General features: G+C 39.2%; 1 long non-coding RNA gene across 4 annotated transcripts; it reads right to left on the bottom strand.

Moving 5' to 3' along the window:
• Positions 1 to 1,424: 1,424 nt before the first annotated feature.
• On the bottom strand, positions 1,425 to 24,747 carry LOC149943191 (uncharacterized). 4 transcript variants are annotated; one of them, XR_016481193.1, is made up of 5 exons: positions 7,970 to 8,200; positions 7,446 to 7,768; positions 2,534 to 2,840; positions 1,732 to 2,448; positions 1,425 to 1,657 (listed from the first exon to the last, which is right to left on the bottom strand). It is a non-coding gene; the product is annotated as an uncharacterized LOC149943191 (long non-coding RNA). The 4 variants fall into 4 exon arrangements; XR_016481194.1 differs by lacking the exons at positions 7,446 to 7,768; positions 7,970 to 8,200 and adding exons at positions 24,503 to 24,575; positions 24,659 to 24,747 and having other exon boundaries at positions 1,732 to 2,840; XR_016481192.1 differs by having other exon boundaries at positions 1,732 to 2,840; positions 7,970 to 8,201.
• Between the last annotated feature and the right edge of the window lie 1,083 nt (positions 24,748 to 25,830).

Genomic DNA, 25,830 nt, shown 5'->3' with positions numbered 1-25,830 from the left:
TTTATGTTCTTAACCATAGTGATGGTTTTTTTGGGTCTAGAAAGCAACCTATTTCGTTTAGTCGCGTTTGACCCAATATGCAAGATGTAGTTCATTAATAAAAAGCTCGCAATTAGCTTATCCTACTTACAATTCGATTAATTTTCAATATATATTAGGGTTTAGCAAAATTTTCTTGGCTGGCGCGAAAGCGTTTGCTAAAGGCACTCTAGCGGCAAGAAAACGCAAAAATATATCTGTTAATACGAGGGAATTGGTACATGTTAATGTAGATTAATGTTGTGTAGGGTTTTCCCGCTGCCCATGTCTGGGCTGTGGCCGCTTGTGCTGGGCATTCTGATGATACCAGTGATATAGGATGATGCGATATCCCAGGTGCACCGGTATATATATTTTGACCACATGATGTTGTGCAAAGATATTTAGAATATCTTTGAGGAAATAATAATAGTAAAATAGGCGTAATTTAAACCACGTGGGAGAGTCGTAGCTAACCACTAGAGTTAATACACTAAGAGCGTTTTGAAATGAGGGACATTTTTGAGAGCATCCATCGTTTCGATTGCGCCACTAAGTACTATGGAAATTAAGCTATTTCCACCATTGGAAAAGCAGGTGAAAAGTCACACTTTTTCATTGCCAATAGAAATGAAGGGCAAAGGGCCATAACCCGCTTTCCCATTGGTGGAAATAGCTTTAGCCCCCTAGTACTTAGTGGCGACATCTAATCGGTGGCTGCTCTTCAAAATTTCCCACATTCAGTGTTATGCTGGACGGGATCCCTGGGGCCCCAGGGCGATATAACACAATTCAAATTCAATTCAATTTTAACCAATTAAAAAATATATTTTGCAATTTATCGTTGGCCGAGTCTTAATTAGTACACTTACATTTTTATATATCATATATTACATTGTTAAAAAAAGAATAAACATAAAAAATTTCAGTTATCCCTCAAGTACATTTTGTTTCGCCACGTTCTTAAATTTAGATAACACTGTTATTGAATTACAGAAACTCGGATATATTTGGTTAAACAGTTTTGCCCCTGAATAAAAAAAATATTTATTATCCTTTCCGTCTTAAAGCACGGTAGTGTAATCATTAGTTTTTGTCTTGTCGTTCGTGTTGATAACGGTGTAGTATTAAATAAAAACGAATTTTCGCCTTGTAATTTTTTGTAGATAAACACTAAGCAAGATAATTTCTATATTTTGATACATATTAAGTAATTTTAACAATAAAAAAAAAAGGTTTGTAATGTTCTAAATACGATTTTTGGCATGTAACCAAATTATTATTATAATTATTTTTTGTAAGATATGTAATCGGTTCAAGTTGGTGAGGGATGTATTTTCCAATATCGCAATACAGAAAGTTAAATGATAGTATAATAGCGCATACATAATACAACTGGTAACAGATGGTTTTGGTGAAAACTTTACTATTCTTAGTATATATACACTATAAGTTACTTTTTTACATCTTTTATCGATATGAACGTTCCAACACGCGGACGACATCGTGGTGTGGACTGTCGGCGTCTCCCTGTCAGCCATATTTGGTGTTATGCAGCTTGCCCTTAATAACATCTAAGCATATGGCGTAACCTGGGGTCTTAATTTCCAGCCCGTAAAATACCAATACGTGGTGATTTCTAAATGTAAAAAAATACCGGATCATCTAATACTTAAACTCGGCAGTACAGTCCTGTCTGGGGAGTCGACTTACCGTTACTTGGGCGCGCTCACAAACTCCAGTCTCTCCTGAAAACCACACATCGAGGTGCTAGTTTCTTCTTCTATCGAAAGACTCAATCTACTGCGAGTCATTTCAGCGACAACTTGGGACACGGGAAGAGGGGTGCTCCACCTTCTATACTCTCACCTCATCCACTCCAGACTGGACTACTCAAGTTCTCTCTACGCCTCAGGTTTTGACACACTGCTAAGAAAACTCGACAAATTACAAAATGCGGATCTCCGTATGGTCCTTGGTGTTCCTCAGTCGACGCCAAAGGTCCTGATGGAAGCGGAGGCATCGACTACTCCTTTGCGTCTGCGTAGAGCGCTGATGGACTTACACACCCTGGCCCCTTGTGGTGTGGTGGACACCCCGGTCTTCTACTCTTCTATACTTAAGGATGGATTGGCCTAGTATAATGTACAATCATTAGTAACATAATATAAGTTACTATGGTATAAATGAATCTGTATTGGTTTTTACACGATACTTAATTTAGTGTTTTGAACATGCTTGGGGGAGTAGCTTAACACATACGATGTGGCTGGGCCACCTTGTTTTAGTCCCAGTTTTTTCTGAGTCCCTTTTCACTTTCTCTCCCCACCCATCCTTTGCTTTTTCTTTCTATCGCTTTGCCGTTCTGTTTAGCCTTGGCTTTCGCCTTGCCCTACGAGGAGGCGACAATGCCACGAGTAATCGAGGATGCTAGGAGTGGAAACGAAGAAGCTAAAAATCTTAAGTTAATCGGAAATTTTAGACATAGAGTACGAGGTTATTAGAGGAAATTCACCAGCTTCCACAGTTCACAAGAACCTTATACGCATCCCCAATGACATTGCGAAAGAGGATAAACAAGATGCCCTCCGAGAAAGAGAAGTGGTAGTTAATAGCGTTCGTCGTCTTGGTAGTAGAAGCCCGGCTTACGTTTTGGGTTTTCCCTGAAAAGCACCGACTATAGTTACCTTCTTCTTACAGGTTTTTGAGAACGAGGCCGGCCCCAGACAATGCTATCGTTGTCTTCGATGTGGACACTTTGCCGGAGACTGTAGGGTGACGGTCCAACACGAGATCCGTGCTAGATGCGGTAAAGATCATGCCTTTAATAAAAACAAAGCGTGAAAGAATCCTGTTAGATGAATTAAATGTAAAAGCTGCCATCCCTGCGAGGATCGGCGATGTCCGAAATTCTAACTCTAGAAATGAGTTCAGGACTCTCCTCAAGGAACTTGTGCAATGGGTGGACCAACTTTTTACAAGTGGATCCCCCATTATACCACAGTTTGATACTGCACTCCAGGGGCGTAGGAACGTTCTAGAAGTTGGAGGGGGCAAAGATAAACGAAAAGGGGTCGGGAGAATGGTTTTTAATTTTTAATGGAGTGCAGCTTCTCCGAATGCGTGTGTACTTGTTACTACTATGTAAATTGGCGGGAAAAGACTGAAATTTAAACACAGTTGAGGTTCTTTAAACTGTATATGCTTTTAAAATGATAATTTGAGCCTTTTGAAGATTTCAACTGACCAAAGGTTGGAGGGGGCAATAACATTAGTTGCCCCTCCCAGCAAAATTCTAGGGAGGGGCATTGCCCCCCTGCCCCTCCCGGTTCCTACGCCCCTGCTGCACTCATTCGCTTTTGGGATTCAGTTTTTTCTAAGTTGGCTTCCTCCGACGATTTCACGGTTTAACACCCAAATGGCGCAGTGCCTTCCACATCCGGCGCCCAGTCCAAAAATCACTCCAGATACCAAAAATCATACTACAGTGGAATATCAAGAAGTGTAAAGTTTAGAATCGGGAAGATGACAGATTTTATTAGGACCCAAAGAGCCACTGTAATTGCTCTTCAAGAGACCTGGCTTCACCCTCACGATTGACTGATTTTACACTTCGGCTTTTATCAAGTGTTTAGAATAGACCGTCCCAAAATGGCCGATGGCAGGGGTTGCGGGGTCGCTATATTGGTGGATCGCGGGATAAAGGCGATGAAACACAACCGTCCGGTGAATTGCGGTCCTGAAGAAAGAACTAGATAAATAACACGCCTCCTGGAGCAGATAAAATTTGCAACATTATGTTGAAGAACATTCCAGAGAGTTTTCGCGTTACCCTATTAGACCTCTACAACAGCCTGCGGGAGGCGACCACCTAACCAAAGGAATGGAAACACGCGACCCTGTCAGGCCCGTTTTAACCATTAGGTAGGCCTTAGGCAAAAATCTCTCATTTACCGACTTTTCGGGCCTTCGTAGGCCCTATTATATGGAATCGTAGGCCCTAATGTCTCCAATAATTTTTGTAGGCCCTAGGCACTTTGCCTATTTTGCCTTATGCAAACTCTCACAGATAAATATCACTCTAGGGAAACGTTTGATAAGCTGGCCTTCAATAGGCTAAATTAGTTCTGGAAAAAAGAGGCACTATTCCCGATTCCTAAACGGGTTTCCAAAAAGGTCACAGACCCACTGACAATATTCTAAGAAGCTTAACTAGCTCTAGTCAAAGGACATCTCTGCATTGTGGTTTTCCTAGATGCTTTTGGCAGAGCACACCATGGAGCGCTACTAACGAAGTTACAGAACTAGAGCCTCACCTAACCAACATATCCCTCATTTGACTGCGATCGAACTAAAGCTATTACTTTAAAAGCTCTGAAAGTTTCTATGGAAGAGGAAACTGAAGTACTCAGAGTAAAACCCATTTAACAAACTCAATTCAGGAGTTGTTCCAATTTTCACCCAGTGCCACAACCTGGGATCGAACCAAAATGGGTTAATCATGGCTTATCTTAAAAAAAAATTAAAAATTAAAGTAATGATATAGGTTTTCCAAAATAATTTAATGACATTATAATTATTTAAAATTAAACCAATAATTACAAGTAATTGGCAACAATTAGTTAGTGGCATAAAACGCATTTAACAAAAGCAAGCAGGTGTATGAATAAAATGAAATCAATATAATTAAGTAAATTCAATTCACTCAAGAAAATCACTAGAAAACGTAGTTGTTTTCGAAAATCAGTAATTAGGGTGTACAAAGGTTTTACGAGTGAATATCTTTAGTGCTGGAATGTAACATAGCATGGAAATATTCTTAATTTTAATTAAAGGTTACATGTTTAAAAAGGGGATAAATTATCTTATAGATAAATAGAACGACTGCGCTATCTGCCATAGCCTTTCCCTCTGTAAAAAAGCAGAACTATATATTTGCCGAATTTATTTTGTATAAATGCGCCTTTCGCGGTTTTTATGCAAAATCCGTGCATTCTTTAGTCGCGAAAATGGCCGAGGAAAGTGAAGTTTCCGAACTCACCGACAAATAGGATCCTTTAGTATAAAAGTAATGTAATAAAACAAAGATAAATATTCTGTCGGGGTATAATGATTGGGAAATTGTTAAGGGAGACGGGATATGGGACCAAGTGTTTGAGGCTAGCGGCAGAGATTTACCCCGTCCAAGGTCTAATGTTTCAACCTCCATAATTGAAAATATTAAACTGGCAAGTAATTTTATTGCAAAACATTTTTAAATCGAAACTAATTCAGTTCTTTTCTCCATAAAAAGAAATTAAGCTAAGCCTAAAATCCAGAGGTCGTTGGTGATGAGCTAAGAAAATCGAAAAATTGGCGAATGAGAGCGAAATTGCACCACGTGGCTACACCAAGGAGAATAAGTTTTCGCGCTGTATAAAATCCTCCTTGGAAAACCAACTTACGCCTTGTAGAAGAAAACATAGTGCCCATTCAAACGCCCCCTACATGGCCACTTACGTTGCCCTTTAATATAAGCTTAGATTCACACTAAGGATTCCACCAAAAACGTTAGAAGAGAATCACCGTCAGGCAGTTTCAATTTTATTTCTCAAATGTCTCATCAACGGAAAGTGGAGCTGCAGATCTGGCGTATTTTTCAAAAACGACATGTTTCTCCTCCCCTTACGAGATTGTTGAATCCTTTTGTAAATGTTGTGAATTTGTAAAAACAATTCCCTTAAGATGTGCTACCAAACTTACCTACATACCAAGTTTGCAATTAGGGTTTTGGAAATTTCTTTATTCAGGCATAGATTACAGCAGAAATTATATGCAGACTGAGCTCAGTTAGAAAGCTTAACCACGTATGAGGTCAATGAACTACAAGTTTTTTTATCTCTAAGAACTTCAGCAAAGTTTAACTTGCGAATGTTAATGATATTGGCATGTTATTTTCCTTGTTTCCATGTAGTTCATTTTGTTAACTAACAGTAGCTGCCCAACCGATGTTATTTACCGTAAACTAGCCAATTTATTTTGAAATTCATGCTACCAGGAATAAAATAAAATTAGAATCTCTGTTAAATATATATATATATTCGAGAAAATGGTGGTTACAGAAAAATATTAAATTTTGGAGATAAAGAAGTGAAAAAGACACATATCTGTTACGTGTAAATTTAAGGGTTGTTAATAGAAAAAGGCATTATTCATAGAGTAACTATTCTGAATCAATGGAGGGTTTAAGTACGTATGTGCTGTAGCGTCACTCTAGCACTCAAAGCTAGTTTTAACAATCTGCTCGCTTTATTCACAAATACCTTTAGAATAGGGTAAGGTTTCATTATTTTTAAAAAGGTATGGTAATTACAATTTAACAATTGTTTTTAACGATTTCTTTGTCATAATCCGGGACGTCAGATCTTCTATTCGGAACTTCAAACTTTTTATTATATTTATTTTAGTTTTCGCGTGATGGTACGAGTTGAAGTTCAAATATTTTTTAGAATGGGTTTGTTTCTGGAAAATAGATGTTCGAAGTTTATTATCAACCATGTCAAGTTTTAAAGGGTGATTTTAAATCTTGTTCAACCTTAACTGTAATACTAGTTTGTTTTCAAATTTTAATAGCAAGTCCAAATTTTATATTAGTTTATTATAGATCAAAAATATATCGTCAGCAAAAATTTTAACGGCTGGAAATTCTATTATATTTTAATAACTCGGATTCTAAATGTTCTATAATCTACGTTCATATTGGATAAACCCTTTTTGAGAATGAAATGTATCGATAAATTTTAAATACGTATTGGTTATACATATACGGCCTAGTTTAATTAGGGATTCGAGATTTTATGTCGTGGGTTGTTTTAAATTTTTATCAGCTAATAGACGGGTTTCTAAAACAATTAAAACACCTTCTACTGGACCGTTGGTATATAAATTAACTACATCTAAACTTAAAATTTGGTCACATAATTCTACTTTTACATTTTTAAACCGGTCAACAAACTCCTAAGAGTTCTGTACAGTATATCAGTTTGGTTAATTAACAGGTAAATAATGCGTATCATGGCTTTAGCGAGATAGTACGTAGGACTGTCGATAATTTCTACAATTAACCTCATCAGAACCTTATTTTGTTGAATCTTTGTCTAAAATCGCCAAATCTTTTAACTCCTCTATGGTAAATTATCATTGAAATCCCAAAATCACTTCAAAAAGTAATGATAAAATCGTCAAAATCTCTACGAAATCCCGAAATCCCGTACAAATTAATGGCTAGTGTCCGACCCCTCGGACTAGTCCAACATTAAATATATCAGTTTATCAATGTAATTCTATTTAATTCGATTTTCGTAAAGGATATAAATAATTTCATTTAAAGGGTTGAAACGTACTACTTTCTGGAAGCACAACTTATATAATTTAATTATAAGTTCTACCTCACGTCGTCTGACCAGAATAGAGATGGAGTCGTCCTCGAGGTAGTTTTCCGGTGACCATGGCCCCATACATTTTATTGAGACAGATACTTTTCGGAGGGTAGAATATGTCGTGAAGGCAGTATGGAAAGAATTAGCGTGTTCGAATTCTGGTCAATCTCCTAGCTCCAAATCTTCTAGTTCCCCTTGGAATTTGTAGCATTTAACAGCATCTCCACATTGAATACAGTAGAGTCCGGCAGCTGCTAGTTTTTCTTTGGTGGCGTGTGGGTTTTTCCAGTGATGAAAAGTTTCTATGCGGTACGTTTCGGTGCCCAAGGTAGCTGTAGGTAAATACATTTTCTATATCCTCTCCAAAAACAAACACTCTTCCTTTCTTATCAGGTGGTCCAACGTGCATTCTTAACCCTTTTTGTCCTCTTTTCAAACAGGTTATAACTGTTTAGGCCTAAATTTCCCATTTTACATAGGCTTTTTCAATATGAATATTAAAAAAAATGTCTAAAATAAACAGGCTAACTTACTTTTATTTTACGGTCGGAAATCCTTAAGCCTTTGCCGGAAAATATAGTCGATCGGTCGGATGAAGACAAATAGAGTTGAGTGACCGCACGTCTTCCCTAACCCCAGTCTCGGAAAGAAAGCAACGTGGAAAGAAAAAGTCGTTTCTAGCCTCTGGAAATTAAAATCACAACCACAACGAGAGGCTGCTCCCCATTGGCTGTCGCCTCGATATTTAAATCAAAACCACAACTTAAGTCGGCTCCCTATTGGCTGTCGTCTGAGAGAGAGAGAGAGAACACATAATCTTAGCATTCGAGATAAAGGGTCTAAATTAAGATCATACTGCTGCTTGGAGACATTGCTCAAATGCACTCAATTTTATCGACTGGAACTTTTTCCAAGTGCGACTACGTCACGCGCTAAAGAGCCTGTGAAATGCTTACATCAAGGAGATAAACTCAATCGAAGATAAAAAAAATTGTGCTAAGATTAAAATCAAAACCGCAACTAAAATCAGAACAACAATTAAAGCCTACTCCCCATTGGATTATTTTAACTCTTTTATAGTCATTAGCTTATCTTTCAAATGTTTAAAATACTACTACTTGAATTTAAAATTTATTAGTAAGCAAAAGTACAAACAAATTATGATTTTATTGAACTCCACTTGAGCCGAAACCCTTAGATCCTCTGGAAGTTTCCATTAATCGCTGTATAAATAAAAGATAAATTAGAAAGCACGAGAACGCGCAATTTCTGGACTTGCTCCTATCAGACAACGCGAGCACTGAAAGTGTTTACGTAAATTTATGAGAGCTCTGCGTCTCATTATATAAAGGTATATGTTTTTATTTTCAACTCCGCATTTCATTATTATTATTCAGGTGATTAGACTGGACCCTAACATCACGGATGAAGAAAGTTAACAGGCAATTACATTTGCTCGCTTATTCAGTTCACCAGATGTTTTCGAAAAAAATGGTGCGAAACCCACAAGGTTCTCACCTTATAAAAAAAAATTATTTTTTAAGTTTATAATAAATTTTTTTCAATGATGTAAAAAAATGCCTATAAAATATTTTATTTATATCATAAAATGTGTACACGCTTATAGCATTTACAAAACAAAAATTATAAAACTGATAATAATAATTATAAGGAATTATTTGATATCTTTATGATCGTGAGCCAAGGTGTGGATTCCTCATATCTCCTTTATGTAATAATTCAACGGGGGCTTCTTCTTCAGCGCGTGACGTAAATGTACTTGAATAAAATACCAGTCAATAAATGATTGTCTTCGAACAATATCTAAAAATAGTTTTATCTTAATTTGAACACTTTTAATATCGAATGACAAGGTTACGATTCTCTGCTATCCGTGTAAAAAATAATCCATATGCGACAATATGTGATATATTTAGTGTTGGAAGTTGGAAAATTTTCCGAAAGCAATTTAAAAAAAAAAATATTCCACGATAAGTCTAATATATTATTTGCAAATTTCAATAAAGCGGCATTTTCACCTTATTTTTCCAATGTAAAAGTAAAACTAAACCTCTAGACTAGTTTAAACTGATTAACATTGTAACACTAATGTTTTGTAGTATGTTTACTGATATTAAACATTTTATATCGATAAAAAGTTAAAAACATTAAAAACCCTTAAAAAATAATTTATTTTTTCCAATTTGCGGAAATTTTCCGCAATTCAGAAAATTTTTCCGCATTTCATTCTTCCGGAAAATTAACAACACTAGATATATCCAACTTTTATGGAGCGCAAACTCCTCGGGGTATTTCTTAGTACCGCGTTAGGATGAGCCACAAGCACGTGAATTTCGTCTTACCCAGATCGCGAATTCTATGCGCTCATTGTCATATTGAATATTGCACGCGTCGATTTTAAACTTGAGACGAGCAGGCTTTAGTTGTGGTATTGATTTTTAATCTCGAGACACCAGCCAATGGGGAGTAGGCTTTAGTTGTTGTTGGTGTTTTGATTTTAATCTCTATAGGCTAAAAAATTAGTTTATCTTTGATTGAGTTTATCTCCTTGATGTAAGCATTTTACAGGCTCTTTAGCGCGTCACTGTGACGTACACGCACTTTGAAATAATTTCAGTCGATAAAATTGAGTGCATTTGAGCAATATCTCAAAGCAGCAGCATTATCTTATTTTAGACCCTTTATCTGAAATGCTAAGATTATCTATTATCTCTCAGACGACAGCCAATTTAGTGGTGGTTTTGAAGTTAATCTCGAGACGACAGCCAATGAGGAGCAGGTTCTAGTTGTGGTTTGGATTTAAATTAGAAACTAGTTGAATTTCTCTCTCCGCGTTGCTTTCCTTAAGAGACACTATCCTGTGAAGACGTGCGGTCACTCAACTGTGTTTGTCTCTGTCCAACCGGCAAAGGCTTAAGAATTTCCGACCGTTAAGTAAAAGTTACTATTTTTCTTGGATATTTTGTAGTATTTTAGGCTGTATATTTTAGACATTTTTAAAAATTTGCACATTGGAAAAGCCTATGTAAATTGGGCCAATTTGAACCTGTTTGGAAAGAGGGTAAAAAGGGTTAAGAATGCACTTTAGACCACGTGATAAGAAAGGAAGACGATTTGTTTTTGAAGAGAGGCTATAGAAAATGTACCATGGACAACGAAACGTACCGCGTAGAAACCGTTCGTCACTGGAAAAAGTAGCAGCTGCCGGACTAGTGTATTCAACATAGAGATGATGTAAGATGCTACAAATGCCAAAGGAAACTAGAAGATTGGGAGGAAGGAGATTTTCCAGAATTCGAACACGCTAATTCTTTCCATACTGCCTTCACGACACATACTACTGTCCGAAAAGTATCTGTCTCAATAAAATGTATGCGACCTTCTAGCTCCGCCAAGGTCACCTGAACACTACGCCGACGATGACTCCATCTCCATTTTGGTCAGACGACGTGAGGAAGAACTGATAATTAAATTATAAGTTGTGCTTGCAGAAGGTAGTACGTTTCAACCCTTTAAATGAAATTATTTATATCCCTTACAAAGATTAATTGATAAAGTACGCTATAAACGGGTTATATATGTATTATGTCGGATTAGACAAAGTTCTAAAATAAAAGAAATTGGGATGTATATAACTTGTTCTTATTGCGCACTGCGAGGAAATCTAGGGGTTGGAGTTTCTAGCGAAAATATTCTAGGGACTAGGCGTAGAAGGTGGCAAAATATTCTGGGGATGGGGGGCGAGGCTAGTTATTGGGTCTTGCTTCTCCCGCTTATCAGTTAAGACCAACGGCTTCACTCTTTTCCGCTCCTGCAGGTCTGCCCTCAAAAAAGGCGTTTATTTGGGACTAGCAAAAAAACAATACTATAGAAAAGATAAAAAAAAACACTAAAGAAACTATCATAAACTAGAAATAATCCCTCCTCGGAAAACCGTGAGCGAAATACATGTTGTAAGGAGCCCAACCCACATTCTGTTGCGTACGCCGCGCTTTACGCCGACGCGTTCTCACGTATTGACGGCGAAATCGCCGCGCAGGCAAAACTGGACTTCGATTGGTGACATTGCCTTTGACTGAACTGATAACCGAAACAGTATCATCGTCATCCGGATGAATCACTAATGAAAAATCGTCAACAGCAATGATCGGTTTAGTATCTATCTCGGTGACTATCATTGGAGGGACTCCCTTATCAAGACTATTCCCTACCGAAAGACTAGCAAGTGGCTGACCTCGAGGAGACTCTGCCATTGCTGACTGCTTAGCATTAAGATAGGGAAGTTCATCTAAACTGGGTTCTTCTACTGTACGCTTTACTGCCACAGAATGACCTATTGCCGGTCGAATGCTCTTTACATGTCCCTTGAAACAGTTTTGTACTCTATGGTTACCACCACACGAAAAACAGCGAATTCTGGCCGAGTTTGGGAAGAGATGAAAAGGCGTAGCTACCCTTAAAACGTGATCAATGGGATTAATCCGGAAACTTCCAGCCCGAAAATCCATAATTAACCCAAATTTCGCCAAAGTAAACTGATCGAAGATTACTCGCGGCGGAGACGGATCATCTTCCTGAACGAACAAAAATGGAACCACGGATTCAGATTTCGGCCATATCACCCTAACATCTCGAAGGATTCCAATTAAACGGACGCCCGCTCTTTCGGAGTAGAATGCCAACTCGGTGTCACTGAGCAACTGGTATTTAACATTGAGACACTTCAGTCCAGCAAAGGTAATCCTGGAGACAGGTGAAAAAGATAACTCCACTGGCATCTCAATCCTATTATCAGTGAGACGTGTTCGGATATAATTTATCCCTGGAACACTGGGAAAGGCATCCTGAAACAAGCAAGCAATAAAAATTACAAAAAAAATTATTAGGTTCGCAAGTGGCACGGACGAACTCTTGTCGATCCCTATAAATAGGCTATTTAACGAAACTTAAGCTGTCTATTGACAAGCCATGAACCCGCGTTTGCCAAACTCCTTCATAGTTCGACTCATCTGCCACGTCATTTAGAGAGCAGAGCTAGGAAATTACCTCTCCGGCTTGGTCAAGGAGAAAAGTAATAAAAATCAATCTCGACGGCCCCATTCTGGTCGGGATCGTTGAACCGCCGCGCGGTTCCAGACTTTCATCAGGAGTTTGGCTAGTCTTTCGTTCAACGTGTACCTCGGTCTTTGTTCCGGCTCCAATACCGACATCCCCTTCTTCACCAAATAAAGTATTCACATCCTCCAAACCCTTATTTATAGGATCGATCGCTAGCCACTGAAAACTCCATATCTATGTCATTGTCAGCCACCGGAACTACTGATAAATTAGGGTCGCAAACACACATGCCAAGAATCAGCATTGGCATCGGTTCTTAGGTTCACCAAACGGGAGATACTGGATTAACTTTACTATGTATTCTATACAGGCCTATCCCACATCGCGTCCAGATTTGCGGAATATTTTAAAGCAGCGTTAGACTTTAGATGCGTTCGCTTCCATACATATGAGAAAACTTCAGGAACACAATCTAATTTATTATTAACGAAATACTCTTTTTGCTTTCTTTGGGATAAACTAATAACGTTTTTGATGGTGAGCTACCGATCTTCCAGGGTCCAATAACACTCTCAACATATTCTGCAACGGAACCCTCTTCACGTATATAGGCCGTACACCCTCGGGTTCTAACAAAGGTTCCCTGGCCTCCCTGCCATGATTGAGAAAAAAATGAGAGCTCTCAGTGAAGTCAAGCTTCTCCGAGTTATACGCTAGCTGGAACCAAGGTAAACACTCATCCCAAACCCTGTTTGTTACCCACAAATACACTGACCATATCGCCAATCACTCTGTTGACTCGGTCCGTTTGGTTAGTCTGGGGATAAGGTGAAGAGTAGGTACAGAAAATTCGCAATTGAGCGCACGTATTTTTCCATACCCTTGCTATGTATTGTCGACCATTATGGCTCACTAAACGATCAGGTTCACCCCCACTGGTGAACCACCCTTTCCGCCAGTGCCTCTGAAACATTCGTTGCCGTTGGGACTCTTAAGTGGCACAAACTCAACCCACTTAGTTAAATAATCAGTAAATACCAACAAACCCGTTTCCTATGACAGCTCATTGGTAGCGGTCCCATAAGGTCCACAAACACCACAGACTAAGGTTCCTTCACCACCGTAGAAATCATGTAATCCGGGGATTAATAATGACGGCATTTGCGTTGTTGACAGGATCTCACACACCGAGCGATACCTCTCCTCATGCCAGCAATCCTTTTTAATTCGATCAACCGTCTTACAGCAAGATGACCAGATCATGAGCATGCTGCAAACCCACCCTCTGCAAACTTCCAGGAAGCACTATTTATTCCGTCCTGCTACCTGACGACACAGTACTCGATCAGCCAGTACATAATGACAAGCCTCTTTCTTCATCGCGGCTAAAATAGAGCTTCCAAAATATGGGATATATGTTTTCTAACTCAAGCACATCCGATGGAGCTTTTAAGATGTCAACCATACCCAAAATCTCAACTAAATGATCTTCCACCAGGCTCCTGAACAAGATTTGTCCCACTAACCATCCCCAACACCGTACAATTGGTATCGCATGGAAGCGACAGATGCGCACCGTTGCACGACTGATCAACAGTCTCGCGTACCCTTGACAATGCATCTGCCACTATGTTCGTTTTACCGGGCTTATATTTTATTATCATATCAAATGCCTGCAAAACTATAGCCCAGCGCGCTAGGCGTCAATTCAAAGCCACTGGTGGGCACACCATCAAGAAAATGACAGAACTGATGTAGTCCAAACTATAGCTTAACACTCCTTTTCACTAGTGGTATAGTTACGTTCTGCCGAGTGCAAAAAAAGGTTGAAGCATCCGTAACCAACAAAAATGGACAATAATAATATAGCGTGGTTTCGGGTAGCTTCGGACACCCCAAAGTTTGGCAGGATCAATTTTCAACCCATCTTTATCAATAATAGAACCTAAAACCTTGGCCTCTAGCTGGGCAAGAGAGATTTTTTAAACCTCAATACAAGGCCCGCCACCAAAAGGCACCTTAGCACATATTCTAATACCTCTAGATGCTCCTCCCATGTCTCATGGCCTAAAATTATGTCAAAATACCGTACTACCCCATATAGTCGTCTATCCATTAACATGTGTTGCATAATTCCGTTAAACGTCGCCCCACTATTTATGCGTCCAAAGGGCATTCGAGAAACTCAGTTCCCTGCGTATTAAAACCAGTCTTCTCTATGCTATCCGGATGCATAGCCATTCTGAGATCCAAGTGCCGGAGTTCTAAATGGGACACATACCGCGGACGACCCAGTACAACAATAAGCTCATCCATCCGAACTACCGGTTTTTTCCTTCTTATTTAGAAACTATCACTACTGACGACATCCACGGAATTCGGGACTGCCGAATACCGTTATTAGTAAGCATTTTTTCCAAGTGTTTTTCTATTAAAATTTGCATCCGCCTATAAACTCTGTAAAGAATTTGCGCTATAGGCGCCGATGTGCCAGTATTAATTTGGTGTGTTACCTCCTTGGCCAAGCCAATCTTTGGGGCAAAAACTGCCGGAAATTTACTCAACACGCCACCTAGCTTATGTTGTTCCACTGAAAAATCAGTTCTACCGACTACCCATTTAATCGAGGACCGAAAGTCAGCAGACAGCTCCCCAATATCAGCGTCTTGTATAAAAAATACCTAATAGATTTAAACTTTACCAACGAGACAATCTCATAATCTAATTTGTCATGGTGAGCCACCAAAAAGTCTCGACAAATAATGGCGTCATATGTAAAAGTGTTGAAGTAAATTTGATGTAGACAATATTCCACCTGATTAAAAAACCATATGCGTTACTCACCGGCTGATAGATAGTGAATCTCCAAGGTTTTTTATATTTTATCTATTGTATAAAGCTAGATCTATTTTTAACCTTGTGTAACGCGTTTTAATCCTCAATTTTGTTTAACTACACAGTATTAGTTTTTTAATTAATATGTTGTCTAATAAACAGTTTTATTTTATTAGACTCGTCATTGCACCAACTTGGCTGATGTCGAATCAATTACTTCTTCAGATTATGGGCCCATAACGCTTCTACTGCGCGCGTTGATGTCTTGGCATTGTAACCCGGCCACCTGAACTAATGGCTTCAAAAGTCGCTTGATGACTTAGGCCTAAGGTGGTGCCTTGGGTATTAGCCTAGCTGATTATTATTATTATCTTTGTTCCTGGTAGCTACTAATGCTCAGTTGTATCCTGATTGCGATGAATGGTTTCTAAAAAATAGGTGAAGTTGGAAAAGACAGATCGTCGACGTGATCACGATTTGAGATATGTTCGAGATCGTCACCAATTCACCGGTATATGGGTGGAATCAACTGAGCATATACCAAAAGCAAGAATCGGAAACCGCCGAATATGCGACGGAAATCAAGAAGTATCGAGTGGCGTTCAGTACCGCCCACACCATCGTATTATCTGCATTGTCCAGCAAGGTACAGAACATGATCACGGACTGCGATACACCACAGCAGACGGCAAACATGCTACTTGATATATTTCAACAGAAGTCGTCGAATCGACTCCGGAATGTTCTAGCACAGCTGATGAAGGCGACGAAGTCATTAGATGTCGATATGGCCACAAACCTAGCGCAGATGCGGTCATTATAAGCCGACATACAAACGACTTCTAAGGAGAGGAATGTTTCATTCGACGACTGCTCTTCGAGTCCTTACCACAAGAGGAGTATAGAGAGTTCGGTATGCAGAAGAGAAGCAGACTGTAGCCGAACTGGAGCGTCTACTCATCGGCCGAGCAACTCGAGACGGAGGAGCGTTGGAAGATTCTAATCGTCTAGTAGCACGACGGAACAGCGCTGGGCGCTCTGATGGAAATGATCAATGGGGGCATCGGAACACTCGGAGGCATAGATGTATCAATTGCCAGAAGCTCGGGCATGTTTCGAAAGATTGTCCTGAACCGAAGAAAGCGAAGGCCTCTTCGCATCAAACGGCTTAGTCGCTCGCACATCATTAGAAGCTGCCTAGTACTTCGACTCAGGGGCACCTCAGTACATTACTAATTATTCCTCGAAGTTGGTTCAGTTCCGGAAATTCTGACACCCAGCATCAGTACAGGTCGGCAACAAAGCGCAGATGTTTGCAGACAGGGAAGGAGATATCGAAGTCCAGTTCCAAGTCGGGAAGAAGCGCTTTCACGAAGTCGTCCACAATGTGAGGCATGTCCCGGTTTCGCGTGCAACTTCTTCTCACTGTAGGGGCCATGTAGCGAAACAGGAATTTGAAGGCACGGCGACATCGTGCGGTCTGTACGAGAATTTCATGGAGAATAAGAAGCTTCGTCTGCCAGGGAAAGTCGACAGTCCTATCGACTGGACATGACGGTAGAAATACCCCAAATGCCGCACATCTGGCAAGCTGATCCGAGAAACGACAAGAGAGCTGACCTCCAAGTCTGGTACAAATGGCTTGGACGTCAAGATAAACGACACATAGCAGCAGCGCTGTTGAGACTTAGATACGAAGTAGTCGATCATAAGACGCACACGTTAAGCGAAGGCTGTATCTACGGCCAGATGTCACGGCACCGTTTCGGCAAACGGTTGGACAAGGCTACGAAACCTGGAGAACGTGTTTATTACGATCTCTGAGGGCCATCACCGACGCCATCTATGACGAAAATGATATTATCTCTTCAAGGACGAACACTCTAGTCACATATTTTCCGGCGAAGAAGTCCGAAGTCGTCGATTGTTTTTAAGATTTCCGGGCCTTATGAAAGAACTACGGGCATACAGTTCGAGAGTTGGTCACAGATAACAGGACCAAATATGTTAATGAAGAGTTCCCCCACCTGACCGCTAAAGAAGGCTTCGCACAAAATAGAATGGGGTAGCTGAACGAGATACCAAGACTAATGTAGTGGGCACAAGCAATGCTGCACTCGATACCGGATCTACCTCCGAAGCTTTGGTCTGAAGCAAAAAATACCACGACTTATATCTTGAGCCACACCGACTCGTACTTTTGGAAAGCAGAATCCTTCGCTTAAAAATCTTCGAGCTTTCGGAAACGAATTCTACGTCCATGTCCCGAAGGAGAAGGGAAAGAAGGCGTATCCTGGGATTCTGGTTGGTTAAGAGGACAATGCAGATGGATATCGTATATACGTCCCCGAGCTCAATGATGTGATACGATTCCGAGACGTGAAGTTCAACTCGAGAAATGCACCGTGGATATCCGATTTTCTATTACAGAGGACATTTGAAGCCAGGGCGAGCAGAATTCCGAAGATTCAGATTGCGGAGACGTGAAACCCAGACAAGTCGATGTATCCAGAGACGTGGCATCCAGACCCCTTTGAAACGCCCACTGAAGTTACTGGTCCTGTTCTCAGAGATCGTTCAACGCTAAAGACGACGCTGATGTTGTAACGTCTGTCCACCAGGAAACAAGGTCTTCCTGATTTGCGATACTTTGCCACAGACAGCAAAGGAAGCACGTTCAAGCGATGATCGTAAATAATGAGAAAAGTCAATGAACGACGAGTTGTCAGCTATGAAGCAGCACGACGTGTACGAATTGGTCGATCCTCCTCCTAGTCGTAAAATCATTGGAAATCGTTGGGTCTTCCATACACAGAACGATGACGACGGCACAAATATCAAATACAAGTATTGACTTGTAGTAAAGGGCTACACAACACGAAGAAAGAATCGACTATGATGAGACGTTTGCACCAGTCGCCGGCTTTGAGACTCAATTTTTCTCGGCATGGTTGCCCAAAAGAACCTCAGATTGAAGCAATTCGACTTGAGGACGGCTTTTATTCTTCGTGATTTATCTAAAGAAATACCAGAATCTGCGGAAAAGCCTCTACAGTCTGAAGCAATCACCGAATGAGCGTATCGACAGGATCTTGTGAGACCATGGCTTCAAATATGCCGATGTATATAATCTCTCGACAAGTAAAACCTTTCTAGTCTTCATACTCTACGTTGATGATGGTCTAGTTGCTGGCAATACCGACGAAGAAATCCTAGAGTTATTCCAGCGCTTCGGAAACGAGTTCACGATTACCACTGGCGCAGCTTCAACTTACCTTAGTCTGAAGCTCGAGTTCACCAAGGATGGCTCGATCTATTTACACCTGAGGGCCTATTTCGGGAGAACTCTGGGAGGTTCAACATGTCTGGATGTAAACCCGTGAAGACGCCAGCCAGCACCCCAGATACGGTCGGAGAGGTTTCGAGTCAACCACCATGTATGCCTCAGCCATTAGAAGTCTTCGATATGACGCTTTGGGAGCCCGGCCCGACATAGAATTCGCTGTCAACTGTGTATCTCAAACTATGGCGAGTGATACGATTACTAAATGGAATGTAGTTTATTGAATATTCCGGTACCTAAAAGAAACAACAAGGCTGGGACTGTTGTTGGGAGTCAACGACGCACCAATCACGGTTCCGTATTGCGACGCAGATTACTGTGGTTGTGACAAGACAAGACGGTCAATATCTGGAGTTGTCTGCCTCCTCGGTTCAACTTCAGTCACTTGGGCAAGCCGGAAGCAACAGTCCCTTGCTCTTTCGACAACTGAAGCCGAACTGGTAGGAGCCAAAGATGGTATGGATGGGAGGCATAGAAGCAGCCCTGGATATAAAGAAATCCAACGACGTTCCTGTACTGAGTATCGACAACGCCAGAGCCATAAAGTGGATCCGAAATCCTTAGTCCCACGGCCAGAGGTGGGCAAAAGATGCGAGTGTTCATAAATTTATAATCTCGCTTAAAGATTAAGGTAAAAAATCTTATCCTTATCACATTAACTCAAAAAGTAAGCAAACCAAAATATATTTTACTTAGCTTGCTAACAGCGAAAACTGCAATAATCCTAAAAGTTCACGTGAACATGACCATGGGGCTGTTCACTCTCGTTACAAAGAGCGTGTTCTCTCTAATAACCTCAGCGAGCGTGCTTAGTGCGAGCGAAGGACTTCTATTTTTTCATTAAGCGCTTTCCGCGCCGAGAGTGGTCTATTCCGATCATTTCGATGTGGCGTTCACAAGCTACCTCTTTCGAACGGTGAGTGTTTTTCGCAAATAGAGGGAAATGTTGTTCTCTCCTATTGTTCTCAGAGCTGGATTATGTCGCTACGGATTAAATCTGCGTCAGGTTCGCATGCAGCTGCTGACGTCACGGCGAACAAATTTACCTCTCACGGCTACATAGTGTAGACGAGATAAACGTTTAAACAGTAGAATAAAACATAACCAACTATTATAACTAACCAACTAGTGGTTAGCTTTGAATTTACTATCCTCGCTAATTTATTTCGGTGTCCTTAAATATATATCAAACGGGAAATGGGTCACTCTTCAATCTTGTCATCATCATACCTTTTATTACCTCTTTAGGGCTTTATTTTTTAAACGGTTTCATATTGGCAGACCACAATTCATTTACTAACTACTGGTCAGCTCACTTCGGGAAACGTAAGTCGTAATACCGTAAGTCTATAATATTGTTCCATAAATTTGTCACTTTGGGGAATATTTTACTGATTTAGTAACCGAATGAGGTCATCACAAGAAGCAAATTTTCCCTTATCGAGGCGTTCTCAAAGGCAACGTGTGACGCGTTAGTAAGCGGACGCAAAACGTCAACGAAGCCCGTAATGCAGTCTGTCTTGTCAGTAAAACTTTTCCATGTGAAGAATAGGAAGTTTCACACTTATGTAACAAAAATATTATACACTTATGGTAATACCGATATCCATTTTTAGCCTCACCACTCTCGTTGAGGAGGAATTGTTAGCCTCACACCTCTTGTAATAGAGGAATTGTTAGCCTCACACCTCTTGTAATAGAGGAATTGTTAGCCTCACACCTCTTGTAATAGAGGAATTGTTAGCCTCACACCTCTTGTAATAGAGGAATTGTTAGCCTCACACCTCTTGTAATAGAGGAATTGTTAGCCTCACACCTCTTGTAATAGAGGAATTGTTAGCCTCACACCTCTTGTAATAGAGGAATTGTTAGCCTCACACCTCTTGTAATAGAGGAATTGTTAGCCCCACACCTCTTGTTATAGAGGAATTGAAGCTGTTATTTTAACTCATACGGTGTTCGGTGTAATTAACGGTGTCGTTAGCGGTGAGCGGGCTCCAAAAGGACTTAGTGAAAAGTCGACTGCTCCTCAACGGCACTCAATAGAAATGAAATTTATACGTCCTTCGATTGGAATTATTTATCTCTGTATAACTACGCCAAAGCAGTACCGTTGTTATTAATCGTAGTAGTTTTCATCTCCAAAAACAAAAGTTACTTTTAAGTCGGGGATTGCTCATCAACGGCACTCGATAAGAAATTTACTGAAACGTCGTTTTCCCACAAAGATAACCCGAATATTCACGAAGATCACGCGTGGTTACGCAATTAGCGAATCACGTGAATGTCTTATATTTGGACTGTGATTATAAACTCTGTTTGGGACTCTTTGGTATGAAATTTTATACCGGGTGAATGTTAAATGTCGGACTCTATTCTATGATGAGCACTTCCAACCGCAAATTTTGGGACTGTATTGAAATTGAGTAGTCTAATTTGATACGATTTTTTGTAACAGAGTGAATGTTCTATATCAGGCTGTGATTATTTAATATGTTTATTACTTATTGGTGTGACTTTTTGTGCATGGTGAATGTAATATGTCGGAATGTATTCTTAACAAATCAGCGGGATTGTGTGTACGGAAATGTCCGTGACATCTTGTTCATGTACTCCATAAGGTATATTTCGAGACATCGGCTCTCGGACTAACTTGCAACTAGGAACGTTCTTTTCTCTCTCTTTCTCACGTGTTGCCGAAAAATATTGTAAAGCCAATAGGAATTGCTAATATTGATAGGAAAATTTTAAATATTTCTAGAAATGTTATTAAGATTTTGGTTTAGCGCCCCATATGTTTTTAATAAGTCACGACACAGCGCGATTTGAAAGAGCAATAAAAACCGCACGCCCGGCGATAGTTCTGCCGTTCGGGTTTCGCGCTAAAATTATAATTAATAGGAAGCTAGCTCGTTATTGGGGCATATTTTGGTACAACCATGAACCACAAAGCGACTTTTAAAGCGGTAATAGAAATGATTTACTGCCATGACCGACTACCATCTCGCGCACGGTGAACACCGTGGCTACGGTGAATCATTTATACTGTTGTTTCATAAGTAGCTTTTTGTTTCATGGTAGTATCATATGCTCTCTAAAATACGCCACACCGACGAGCGAGTTTCCTATTTATTATAGAAAACAACCTCAAAGTAACTATGCCATGTAATTTTCTACGCGAAACTCTAACAGCATAATTCTGATGGTACTTGTACCGTTGATGAAAGTACTAAAACATTCACCGACGGTCCAAGTACCATCGTCGACGGTATTAGAAGGTAAGTGTTAGAAAGTTCCAATTAGAAAAGTGTTCCACGTCACATTGTAGGTCAAATTAGTTTTGATTCGATGGAATTTGACCAATAGGAAGTCGAGGAACTGTTTTTCAAAATCATAAAGGTCGTTAAAATGAAAATTGATAGAAAACGCACATAACTCGAAACCAATTCGTGTTACATCGAAATTTGCTAGACAAACTCATTATGGTGGTCATCATGACAACAACATTTAAAAATATTTTCAAATGTCATTTTATTTTACGCTAAGCCTAATATTAATTCGAAGTTTATTTTTGTAAGTACAAAGTTAGTTGTTTCTTTAGAAATAACTACTATTCGAGAAAAGGGCGAAATGGTTCGGTTATTTTATGAAAATGGGAGAAATGCGCGCTTAGCAGCGGCAATTTTTCTAACACTTACGGTCCTCGCGTTAGTTTTTGGATGACCTTGAAGACATGGTTCAAGGTCATTGAAATTTCTAATCTAAAGACCCTCAATCCTGATGAGGATGTGTAGCAAATTTCAGTACTCTAACACGAGTATCTTTAGAGTTATCAGCTCCCGAACCTCGCTTTCGACACGTTATCAACTTAACGACCTTCTTGTTTTTCATCTACCATTTCTCGGCTTCCTATTGGTCAAATCCGATCAGGTCAAAGCTATTTGTACTTAACAAGTCACGTGGAACACGTGTCTAATTGGAACCAACTTTCTAACCCTTACGGTTCTCGAGTTAGATTTTAGATGAGCTTGAGGACATGGTTCAAGGTCATCGACATTTTTGCAGTTGGTTTCCCCTTCCATCTTGTATACGACTTGAAAATTTCAAAATCGTACCTAAAACAGATTTTTAAATATTCGCCCTGGTTCATTTTTTAGTGGACACCCTGTATTATAAGCTTAAAATAAGGCAGGTCATTTTAGACTGTGATAAAGCAGTCCGTAACTAATGCAAAAGAATAAATTAAAAGTTAAATTGGGTTTTACGCTTTTTTAAACGCATATTTGGCCAACATTATGTAGCTGTAAATTTATTCGCCGTGCGAACCGGACGTCGATTTACTGGCCCTGAGAACAATATTAGATAACAAAATTTCCCTCTGTTCGCGAAAAAATTCTCGCCGTTTTAAAAAAGGTAGCTTGTGACTGCAACGTCAAAATGATTGGAATCGACCTTTCTCGGCGCCAAAAGCACTAAAAAAGAAAAATAATCCAAGTACTATCGTCGACGAACCAAGTATCGTCGTCGACTTTGTTATTATAGTGGATTCGAGAAGAAAAAGATTTAGAATTAAATAAAATATTAAGTTTACTATACAGGGAATAGGTTATTATAGTGGATTCTAGATGATATTTTATTTTAAATATTTTGCATCTTTACTTTGCAGATACTATGTTATTATAGTGGATTCTCGATGAAAATTATTTAGAATAATATAAAATATCATCTTTACTTTACAGATACGTTGTTATTATAGTGGATTCTAGAAGAAAAAGATTAAGAATTAAATAAAATATCAAGTTTACTCTACAGGAAATTGGGTTTTACAGAGGGTTCTAGAAGAAAAACATTTAGAATAAAATAAAATATCAAGATTAGTTTGCGGGGGATAAATGTTTATACTGGATTCTAAGGGATTTTTTGGTTTAATTAAAATATCTTGTTCATTGTATAGGATTCTATATCCAAAAAAACAAAGATTGAAATACATACAATATTAGATAATTGGTCTTATTTTAAGCGTTTCGAGTGACGTGTGTAAAGTTATTATCTTTGATATGTGCAGTTGTATATTTTGTCAAATAGTACTCTCTTAACTATGTTAGTAGCAAACATACTGTATTTTAAGGATTCTAGGGTTCTAAAATTCTTTTTAGTTTTAGGGTTACGGGATTCTAGAAATTCTAAGATTCTTTTTAGTATCACCCCAAAAAAAATGAAAATTTTCAACAAAAACCAAACTAGCTAAAAACCCGAATTATGTTGAATTTGAATGTTTATAACAAATTTTAGAGGCAATATAAAACCATAACTGAAACCCAACCATTATATCTCGGCTCGCTTTAGTAGCAACCATTATAAACATCTACGGGGAAATGACGTCAATAGGTACCCAAGAAAGTCAGGGAAGCCTACCCTTCCACTTAAAAATCAATTTGCTAATATTTATTTTTAAAGTAAAATTTTTATTACCATTATTATTATCAATATATATTTATATATTTCATGCATAAATCTAATACACCAAGAAACTTCTGAAATTGACCTTGCCCAAAATCAATATGGCGACCGCCAAAACAAGAAACCAACGACAATGTGGTTGCGAAAGTAAAAGCAACCACTCAAACCCCCGAAATATTCGAAAGCAAACTAAAGTGACAGAAAAGTCACAACTCTTTTTCAGTTTTCACCAATTACGTATCGTAACTCTAGCGCAAAAAGCTAGGGAGGCTAGTACTGTTCTGTAGCTACACAATAGCCGTAAGCCTAAAGCTATCACAGGCTAAATCTAAAATCAGAATAAACTCACTCTAGGTAAAACAAACGTTGAGTCCACTGAAGTGGAAGGCATTGTGGCCATGCTCCGACCATATATTTGCTATCTAAAAATACATATTAGCATTGAAAAATATATTTCCATACCTCAGTTTGTATATATATATTTGAATATATTTGCCGCGCTCACTTTTGGTACAGCCGCCCTGTTTCAAAAGGGTGTCTTTCTGACGGCTAAAAAAAACCTTTGACCTTTATCTCTGGGTACTATGTCTTGCTTCTCCCGCTTCACAGTTAAGACTCACCGGGGCGAGCGTAACTTGGTTAAAAAAAACAATTCCCGTTGACGCTAATGTAAATGTAGCGATGATTAAAAGTAAATTAACAAATCGTTTTTAGAAAAAATATTTGATTACCATTTTTCCATAGTAAATGAATTTAAAAGAAACCCAAAAAAGCCTTAAAAGATATATTTTATCGTATTATTTTCGAAACAAGCGGGCTCAAAGTTCACGCATATACCTAGATATACATTTAGGGAGAGAGCGGTAATTCCCGGTGAATTTAAATACTTCAATCTTGTACAACATAGAGTAATATTTTAAAGAAATTATATAAAAATTTAATTACTTACATTAATTGTTATAGGCTTTGTCGGTTTCAAACGAAAATGACACGCAGCACCTCTCGTGGCGAGCTCGCGCGTAACTTGGTTAAGTTTTTTCCCCGCCCCATTGAAATTAATGTAAAGTTGGCGATAATTAAACGTTAATTAACCTACCAAATGATATAATAAATATTCCACTGACAATTTGTCTACGTTCAGTAACGCTCAACGATTGCTCAACGGATTCAATCCGTTTTCGTAAAAAAAAAAACCCCTACAGTAACACCCTATGTGACGTAGGGTGTTACTGTACGGTTTATTTTTAAGTCCGGTTTCTTAGCTCAATGGCGTCGTCTACTTTTTCTGGTCATGAAAATAAGCGAAAAACAAAAATTGTTGTTTCTATTAGTTAATGAACTTGTTAATGATGATATACATGTATTAGAAGAAAACGATACTAATTTGGTACACCCTAAAAGCTATCTAAAAAAATAAATCAGGGAATCGCAATTACTACTGTATTGGAAAATCCAGCTAATACTAGGCAAAGATAATTTAAACTCGTACCCTAGATTCGAATACTGAGAGCTTTCCCATTGACGGTTTTGTTACGAAGCGTTTACCCTTTTCCGGCACGTGACCTCAGAAAAATCGGGCTCCATTGGTTGCGGTAAGCCGCAAACCATGGAGCGATTTTTTTCTGAGTTCCAGCGGGAAGTGAGTAAACGCTATCGACAACGCGCGAGAGAGTGATT

The sequence above is a fragment of the Leiobunum rupestre genome, chromosome 6 (assembly GCF_980474605.1).
Source record: "Leiobunum rupestre chromosome 6, qqLeiRupe1.1.hap1, whole genome shotgun sequence".
In the NCBI taxonomy this organism is placed as follows: domain Eukaryota; kingdom Metazoa; phylum Arthropoda; class Arachnida; order Opiliones; family Sclerosomatidae; genus Leiobunum; species Leiobunum rupestre.
Note: the sequence above shows the minus strand (reverse complement) of the source record. Positions and strands in the feature narration are given on the sequence as shown.